Raw genomic sequence first — 10101 nt, forward strand, 5'->3', positions numbered from 1 at the left:
ACATCAGACCACCTGACCTAGCTATCAGTCTTACTGCACTTCCCCCTTTCAGCATTTCTGAGTAGGAAGTCAGTTTGCTCTTCTGGTGACAGAAATGCTGTGAAGCTCCAGGTTCAGATAACATCTCTCACTCCACACTAAGATAATGTTCTGATCAGTTAGCTCCAGTATTTACAGAAATGTTCACTCAGTCTTTGACTGAATTCAGTGTCCCTGTCTGTTTCATAAACTCTACAGTCATCCCTGGGTCTAGGAAGTAAAATGCGTACAGTCTAAATGATTATAGGCCACTGGTTCTGACCTCTGTAATAATGAAAATATTTGAACATCTGATTCTTAAGCATCACAGATCTGTCACAAATCCTCTCCTTGACCCACCACAGTTTGCTTACTGTGCCAACAGGTCAGTTGAGGGTGCAATGAACATGGCTGTCCAATTCATCTAGCAGCATTTAGGCTCTCCAGCTACTTAGGCCAGGATCTTATTTGTGGATTTCAGTTCTACATTTGACACAATCATATCAGAGGTTATGCATATGAGCCTTCTCAGTATGAATGTGGACCAGCCCACATGTCTCTGGATCTCTGTCTTTCTAAGTAATAGATAGTGAAGATGGGCAAATATCATTCAGGGCCACTGACCCTGAGCACAGGGTCCCCTCAGGGCTGCTTTCTGTCCCCTCTCAATCTCTCTACACCAATGATTGCACTTCTAGTAATCCATCTCTTAAGCTGCTGAAGTTTTCTGATGACACCACCATAGGCCTGATCACAGATGGGAATGAGGTGCCATATTGCAGAGAGATGAATCAGCTGGCCATTTGGTGCAACCTCAGCAATCTTAACTTGAATTCTTTGATAGTGGATTTTAGGAAATGCCCCTCACCTCTTACACCCCTAGTTGTAAATGGTGTCGCTGTTAACAGGGTGGGATCATTTTAATTTCTAGGCTCAACTATCACCCACAGTCTGGACTGGTCTTATCACAAAAGCTCAGCAGCAGATCATTTCTCCGTCATCTTAAAATGTTACTGTAATGATACTGTCATATATATGACTGCTGGTTCACATTTATCGAGCCACCACTTAATGCATCATCACATTCTCCAGTCTAGGCATGGCAATGCATCTTCTCACTACAAACACACTGTAGACTGTTATTCAGACGCAGAAAAGAATGTAGGCCTTAAACTGGACTCCACTAGACTACATCACTGGTCAAGAAACGTGCTGGAAATAAGACTCCATTCACCCGGCCAACCATCGAGGAAACGTTTCTGGTCACAACAAGCGAGAACTTCTAGACACAGAGACAGTGTCTTTCCTTCTGCAATCACTCTGGTTAAATGCATTTTCTGATTCAGTTCATCCTTTTCCTGATTTCTAAACTCCTCCATCCAAACTAAATTATCTTTATTTTGTATTTATTTTATAAGGACTTACTTGATATATTAAAGGGTTGGAGCGCAGTGTTGCATCACCATATTGTTTTATGTATTTCTGTTTTGTTCAATATATTTTTGACTCTTACTGTATATAATGTTGTGATGGTGTCATGTATGGTGTACTATGTTGTTTAATTGTATTTATTGGGTTAAACTATTTGTATTTTATGGTTTATTGTTGTTTTTTTTTCATTCTAAGCCATTATTTTTCATGTCTTTATATATTTTTCTGTTGATTTCATATGTAATGTTACTTTTCTGTACAGTTGTTTGTGGTTATGTTCCTTGTTCCTTGTGGGTCATTCCACAGGACTCAGGGCCACCCCATTCTCACCTTTCCTAAGCCCTCACTCAGACTATATTTCATGAACTAGCATTCCCAAAGCACATAACTCCCAATAACTTCCTAAAAATCACTGAGAAAAATGCCCAACAGGGGAGGAGGTTATCACCCTTAAGCCCCTGCTAGTAACAAGGGCAAGCAACAAATCTTCATAAATATAAAAGTTTATTCTCAAAATGCTCTTCAATAACAAAGAAGCTCCATGGAGCACAATAATCAAATGCATTGCCCTAAAACACTAAAGCACTCCTGAGCAAACAAGTTCCAATACAAATACCCAGAAACATCATGAAAACAGGGCAACAAGAGGCAGAACTCCCTTAAATCAATGAACCAGAAGTAAACTCCTAAACTCCCAAGCACATTCAAGAGGAACTGCCAGGAACTGTTGAAGATGGATTTCTGAATTTACAGAGCAGAGGGAAGTTCCTGTTGGTAGTTGGGAGGCCACCTCTAAAACACATAGAATATAACACAGGCAGCTTATAGACAAGATCAAAAAAAGAACAATGCAAATAATCAACAAAATCAACATTAACATAAATAAATGGCACAAAAATGAACAAAAAGGACATGGAACAAGACTTTGAGCCCTAGTCGGGGAGAAACGCTAGCTGAAACATGCCAGCAAATAAATAGGTTGAGATGGCTCAGGATTGGGAATCATTTGCTTAATTTTTTTAGGGCAGATGTTGACTTTTTTGAAAAGGAGAATTTAAGAGTGGTAATCAACTGTAAATGGTGAAAAAACCTTCCGTTACGTTTTAGTTGGACTCTCTTTGCTAGAAGGAAAGTTAGCTTTATTTGTTTGATTGAGACTCCCTGTGTTCATGTGAGCAGAAAGGAGCAAACAATGGCAAAAATGACATCGACATCTAGTGAGAGATTGAAGCGAATGTGTAAAGCAAAATACTCCATGGACAACATTTTGCTTATTATCGCTGAATTGGACACTGACTTGTCGGACTCCGATTTTGATGCTAGAGATTAAAAACAAATGTGAGGTACCAGCATCAGCTGATCAGTCCCCAGCTGATCGATCCCCAGCTGATTGTGATGCCAAACTGGTTCATGTAGCTGATGCACCTACGGCAACATTCACCCGGGACGACCAACATTTACAATGACAAGAGGTACAAACCAGATTGTGATGCACTGTGACTCACTAATATATAATCTGACTTTTTCGAATGTTTGTCCCTGTGATTTAATTGTCATAGCAAAAGCTATTCTAACGGGAAACTGTCAATGTTATAATATGAATGGCATATCAAGATCTCCTTCAACATCTCTAATGTTATCTGCGGAAGATGTTCTACATCACCTTTCTTCTGAAATTCTTGAATAAGATTTGAACATAATATGTCTTCTTTTATTGGGAACTTAAAGTGAGGAAACCGTAAAAATTTATAAGAGTTGATAGCGCAAGAACTGTGTCTGACAAAGTATTCACATGAATGAGAGGTAAAAGGAACGTGGGCGTGGGCTGTTAACTGTAAATGGTTGAGAGGAGGGTGGGACTTGAAAAACCTCTTGGCAATAGTCTCGTCACAAGATTTTCCTTTATAATAGAGAGAAATTTTCCGCCCTCAAAAGGAGTTTCCATGAGTATTGCTGTCATTGGAATTGTATAGTTTTCTGTTTAATTTTAATTTGTCTCAAGGATTCTTATTTCTGGTCTGTGAGTTGGACTTTTCTGTTCTCTTTTTAGGCAGCTTCTTTTGTTTCTTTTTTCCTCTTTTTTGTTTAGTCAAGCCCTTTTTTGCAGGGGTTTGCTGTTGTCCTTTTCTTTATGGGTCTGTCTGATATATATATATTTTTAATACATTTTGTGTTATTATACTCAGGTGAGTATGCATGTTCTTCTCAGGTCTCTTCCAAAGTTGTGAATGTTAGTGTAACTGGTGACTCTAAACCAGGGGTCCCCAACTCTGGTCCCGGAGGGCCCCAGTGGTTGCAGGTTTTCTTTCCTTAAACAGAAATGAAGTGTGAAGTGAGTGAGCCAACAGAAGACCAGCTAAGTCAGGGCCTCAAACTCCAACCAGTTGCTTAATTAGGCGCTGAGTCTTGTTGTTAATTAAACCCGTTCTTTAATTCCATGGCTTGCTGCTGCTCTCATTGTGCAATAGCATAAGTTTCTAAAATTGTCGGTTTTCTCTTTTCTAAGAGCACTCTTAAAATGTTTTGTGTACCTGAGCAGATCAACATTTCTGAGACCTTCGTCTTTCTTTATTTTCAGATACTGTATAATGGACACAGTTTGATGTTTATGTTTTGGCTTATTTTTTATCTCATTATTGTTTGGCAGCTAATTAAGGAAAAGGAAACAATTGAGGTGTCTGAATCTTCAAGAGCAAGTCAAATAAATTGAATTAAAAAAAAGTTAATTAGCAGCAAAAACAGGTCACTAAAAAAGAAAAGGGTTAGAATGACAACCTGCAGCCACTGAGGCCCTCCAGGACCGGAGTTGGGGACCTGTTGTGGTGTGAAATTTTGCTTATAAATTGATAAATATTTTGTACGTCTTTATTGGTAACTTGTAACACTAATGTCTATCATTGATAAGAACAGCAATGGTCCCGTTACGGGAGATGAACGTTTGAAGCAGAGCTCCGTTAGCAGCGGTTTCATTTTTTCTCTGATTTCTTATTATCCTGAAGTATCCTGTATTTACCTAACCCGAGGAGTTTCTACTACAGTATACAAACATGAGTAACAAGAAAGGGGGTCAGAAAGAAACAGAAAAGAAACCTAAAGCTACATGCAAATCTGGACAGGCATCAAGTCCAAGTACAATGTACAGCCTTTCAAAGACTGACCTGGAACAGGCAGGTGAAAGCATAGACTTCCCAGGACCCCACTCCACCACGTCATCTCCAGTTGAGAGTGAAGAGAGATTACAATTTATGCTTAAAGTAATGTCACTTCTCAGACAGAAACAAGAGATTATATTTGAAAATAACCACATTCGTATTTTCCCTGATTTCTCACCCTCAAGAGCTGCTAAATGTGACGCTTTTTACAACATTAAACAGCGGTTACGGAAAGCCGATATCAGATACAGCCTCTTGTATCCCGTCAAACTGAAAGTGGATATTCAAGACAAATATCACATCTTCTCCACCACGGAGGAAACAGAAAAGGAGTTAAGAAAGCTGATGCCAACACTGTTTTGAAATACCATAGTGAGTTGCACCCTGTCATGGTATGGCAAGAAGATATTACCTGCTGTCTGAACCGCTTGCAACGATATGGGTACCATAATTATACATTCTTTATTCATCTCGACCACCTTCTGTTTATGTTTTAATTACAATCATAGGCGTATGTGTGGAAGAAATTAAAGTGGTTTTTTTTTTTGTTCTTTTTACTATTCTAAAGGAGAATGTTTAACATCATACCCTTGGTTTATTGTTATTGTTATTATTGCGTTAGGGTTTACTATGCTTATCCTGGGCCACTTTTTAACACCATTCCCTTGGTTTACTGTTTTAATATTTCAAGACTGTTGAATATTATATTGTATGCTTATAGTATTTAGACTTTATCAGTAATAGATATCTCTACTTTTTAATCCTCAAACGCCGCTGCGTGGGGGCTTGTTTTGTTTTGGACGTGTTCTGTCTCTAGGTATGTCAGAGGACTGGGACTTTGTGAAGTGGGGTCAGCCTCATGTGGGGAGAGAGAAAGAGAGCAAGCTATATCTAATCGATCCTTTTAATCCTTATACTTATAATTACCAACGTAACAATAGGCTGCATGGCAATAACTCATGGGAACATTGGAAATTAAGGTTAAAGCTACAAAAAAGACTACAAAATGACATCAAAAATTCAGAATCAATGTCTCCATGATGGGGCAGTTAACTTTGTGAGCTGGAATATTAAAGGCCTGAATCACGAATTAAAGAGAAAGAAAGTATTCTCAGGTCTAAACGCTAAAATAGTATTTTTACAGGAGACCCACTTACTAAGCAAGGATCAGTTCCGGCTGCAGAAAGACTGGACTGGCCAAATGTTCCATTCTAGTTTTACAAAGAAAACTAGAGGTGTGGGAATTCTCATACATAGAACAGTCTCATTTGTAGCATCAGATGTAGTATCTGCTGCGGTGGGCTGGCGCCCTGCCCGGGGTTTGTTTCCTGCCTTGCGCCCTGTGTTGACTGGGATTGGCTCCAGCAGACCCCCGTGACCCTGTAGTTAGGATATAACGGGTTGAATAATGGATGGCTGGATGTAGTATCTGATCCTGAAGGGAGATATGTGATTGTCATGGGCAATTTATTTAACTGTAAAGTGATTTTGATAAATGTTTATTCACCCAATGTCGATGATAGGGAATTCATGCAAAATGTATTTACAATAATTCCCAAATGTGAACACTCATAAAATTATAATGGCTGGGGACTTTAATTGTGTTTTAAATCCACTCTTAGATAGGTCTCCTGTCACAGGGGGGATGACATCTAACACTGCAAAGACAATTACACAGTTTGTAACTGACCACGACTTATCAGACCCCTGGAGGTTTCTAAACCCAAACTCAAGAACATATTCCTTCTACTCATCAGTGCATCATTGCTACTCAAGAATTGATTATTTCTTTATAGATAAAAATTTCTTGCCTATGATTAAATCTTGCAAGTACAACGCTATTATTATTTCCGACCATGCCCCTCTGATCCTGGAACTAACATCATTATGCCCCACACACTCATCTCGCAGATGGTGTCTTAACCCACTTCTATTAGCAGACGAGAACTGTACAGAATTTATATCAAAACAAATCAGTTTCTTCCTAGAGACAAATACATCCTCAGAGGACTCTGCAGGAATACTCTGGGAAACTCTAAAGGCCTTCTTAAGAGGACAGATTATCTCATAACTTTCCCACAGAAATAAATTAGAAACCAGGAAGGTATCAGAGCTAACCAGCGAAATTACTAGAATAGATCAAGAACATGCCAGGTGTCCAAGTGAGGCTCTTCATAGGAAAAGGCAGGCTTTGCATTCAGAGATCAACCTCTTAACGACTAAAGAAACTGAACAACTCATTTTTAAATCAAGACATCATTACTATGAACATGGAGAGAAAGCTAATAAGCTCTTAGCTCAACAAATCCACAAGCAAGAAGTTTGCAATGCAATCCCAGCACAAACGGAGATAAAATCATTGACTATAAAAATATAATGCACACATATAGAGACTATTATAAATCCTTATATTCTACTGAGTTTAAAGAAGACAACACAATCTAATGCACTTCTGGATGTATTACAGATACCACAAATAGATACTCTTAGTTCAGAGGAAATGGATAAGCCTCTGGCGCTCTCAGAATTTCTAGATGCTATAAAGTCACTTTAGAGTGGGAAAGCAGCAGGCCCTGATGGCTACCTTGTCAAATTTTATAAGAAATTCTCCACTCAGCTAGCTCCCCTCTTATTAGCAACATTTACAGAAGCTAGAGACCAAGCATTAATCACCGTCTTTCCTAAACAAAATAAGGACTTATTACAATGTGCATCATACAGACCAATTTCACTTCTGAATAATGATGTTAAGATAGTCTACAAAGTCCTAGCTAGAAGGATTGAGAGAGTGCTGCCTTCGGTAATATCACAAGATCAAACTGGATTTATTAAAGGCCAACACTTAGCTTACAATCTTTGACGTATGTTTAATGTAATACAGTATATTCACCAGCAAAGTCAAAAACTCCAGAGATATTATTATCGTTGGATGCAGAAAAAGCAGTTGATATGATTGAATGGAACTACGTTTTCATTACATTAAAGAAATTTGGGTTTGGCCCGAACATTTGTGCATGGATCAGACTACTGTATACCAATCCAGAAGCTTCAGTTTGTATTAACAACATTTGTTCAGACTACTTTAAACTAGAACGTGGTACCAGACAAGGATGCCCCTTGTCACCACTGCAATTTGCAATCTCCATTGAACCACTAGCGGTTCACTGTCGAAATGCTGATCAGATAAATTGGATTATCAGAGAAGGACTGGAACAGAAAATTTCTCTATATGCAGATGATATGGTACTGTATATATCAGACCCACAAAATACTGTGCCTGCAGTCTTAACAGAATTTACAGAATTTCAAAAGATCTCTTGTCTCAGAATTAATTTAAATAAAAATGTGCTCTTTTCAGTGAATTCACAAGCATACAATATTAGATTGGACACCTTCCCTTTTATCATTGCAGATCAGTTTAAATACCTAGGGGTAAATATCACAAGTAAACATAAAGCTCTTTATCAACAAAATTTGGCTGTATGGAAAAAATTAAGCAAGACTTGCATAGATGGTCAACCCTTCATCTCACTCTAGCTGGAAGAATTAATGTTGTTAAGATGAATATCCTTCCTAAGCTTCTCTTTTTATTTCAAAACATTCCAATATACATCAATAAATCATTTTTTATGCAATTAGATTCAACCATAACCTAATTTATTTGGAACTTAAAATATCCACGTATTCAAAGAGAGGCCCTACAAAGACCTAAGGCAGAAGGTGGCATGGCTCTACCCAACTTTCAGTTTTATTACTGGGCAGCAAACATACAAGCTATAAAAACCTGGACACAAATAGATGAACATACACAGGCTTGTTGCGCAATAGAAATAAAATCATTTTCTTTATATTTTCTGCTTTGTGCCCTAATAAATGCAAGTTATCGTCAATATACTAATAACCCAATTGTGCTTCACTCACTCAGAATATGGAACCAATATAGGAAGCATTTTAAGATGGAGAATCTTTTATCTGTGGCACTTCTGCAAGAAAACCAACTCTTTCAACCTTCACAAACATATGCAGTTTTTAATATCTGGAAAACATTTGGGATTAAATTATTTAGAGATCTGTATATAAACAACATATTAGCATCCTATAAACAATTATATTCCAAATTTAAATTTCCAGCAACAAATTTCTTTTACTATCTTCAAATTAGACACTTTGTTAAACAGAACCTGCCCAATTTTCCTCATCTCCCACCTTCCTCTATGCTGGAAAAAATATTGCTCAGTTTCGAGGACTCAGATAGCATTTCTGCAATATATAAAATTATTTTGCAGTCCCTCCCTTTCAAAGATCCAAGAGGGCAATGGGGAAAGGATCTCTCACTCAACATATCAGGAAAGGAATGGAAGGTAGCAATGCAGAGAATTCACTCGAGCTCCATATGCATAAAGCATACAATTATTCAACTCAAAATGATATATCAAGCACATCTGTCTCACTTTAAACTCTCCTAAATGTTTCCAGGGAAAAATCCAACCTGCAAATGCTGCAATCAAGTCCCAGCCTCACTAGGTGACATGTTTTGGGCGTGCACCAAATTAACATCATTCTGGACAAACATTTTTAAGTGCCTTTCAGACAGCCTTGGCATCACAATCCCTCCTAACCCATTAACAGCTGTGTTTGGTGTTCTTCCAGATGGGTTTAAAGTGGAGAAGGACAGACAAACTGTGATTGCATTCACTACACTGTTGGCACGCAGTCTTATTTTGTTAAACTGGAAGAATCCTTACTCTCCTCTTTTAAGTCAGTGGGTAACTGATGTTATATATTATTTGAAATTGGAAAAAATCAAATTCTCACTTAGAGGATCTGTGCACAACTTTTTCAAAACCTAATCAATAACATTTTAGAATGAGTTATTAAAGCACTGAGGAAGCAGATTCTCTTCCCATTTCCTTTTCTTCTCCATTTATCTTTATCTGCCTGTTAAACTCGTCAGTTTATTTATTTTTTACTAGCTTTAAGTTTTACTCCGTTAGCCATACTCTCTTTCTCAGGGGTCGGGGTTGATTTGTTTTCAATCCTATTGTAAAAATTGATCTATTTGTATGGAATGATTACAATAAAATCAATAAAATTAAAAAAAAAGAAAAAAAAAACTGCACACACCAGCACCTACCTATTACTGTATAGGGTGGTCCAGATCTAATTATGCAATTTTCATTACGCTATAACTTTTTAAGTTAATTACATAGAAAATCACCTGAAAAATCCCAGACCATCGAGAAGTTTGCGAACTGACGACATGAAGAACCGTCTTTGTGCCGAACTGGAATTGTCCCCACATAAATCAAAGTCATCCAGACGATCTGGATCTGCATAATTAGATCTCGACCACCCTGTACTATTAATGCCATGTGGTTTTCTGCAAGCTCTGCACATTGGGACAACTCTCACTTGTGCAAGCACGTAGTGTTCTTCCCCAGTATCACATGTCATGCTGCATTTTGAAATCACAGTGTCATTTACATATCTTCACTTTTAG

Source organism: Polypterus senegalus, chromosome 15, assembly GCF_016835505.1.
Source record: "Polypterus senegalus isolate Bchr_013 chromosome 15, ASM1683550v1, whole genome shotgun sequence".
NCBI lineage: Eukaryota > Metazoa > Chordata > Cladistia > Polypteriformes > Polypteridae > Polypterus > Polypterus senegalus.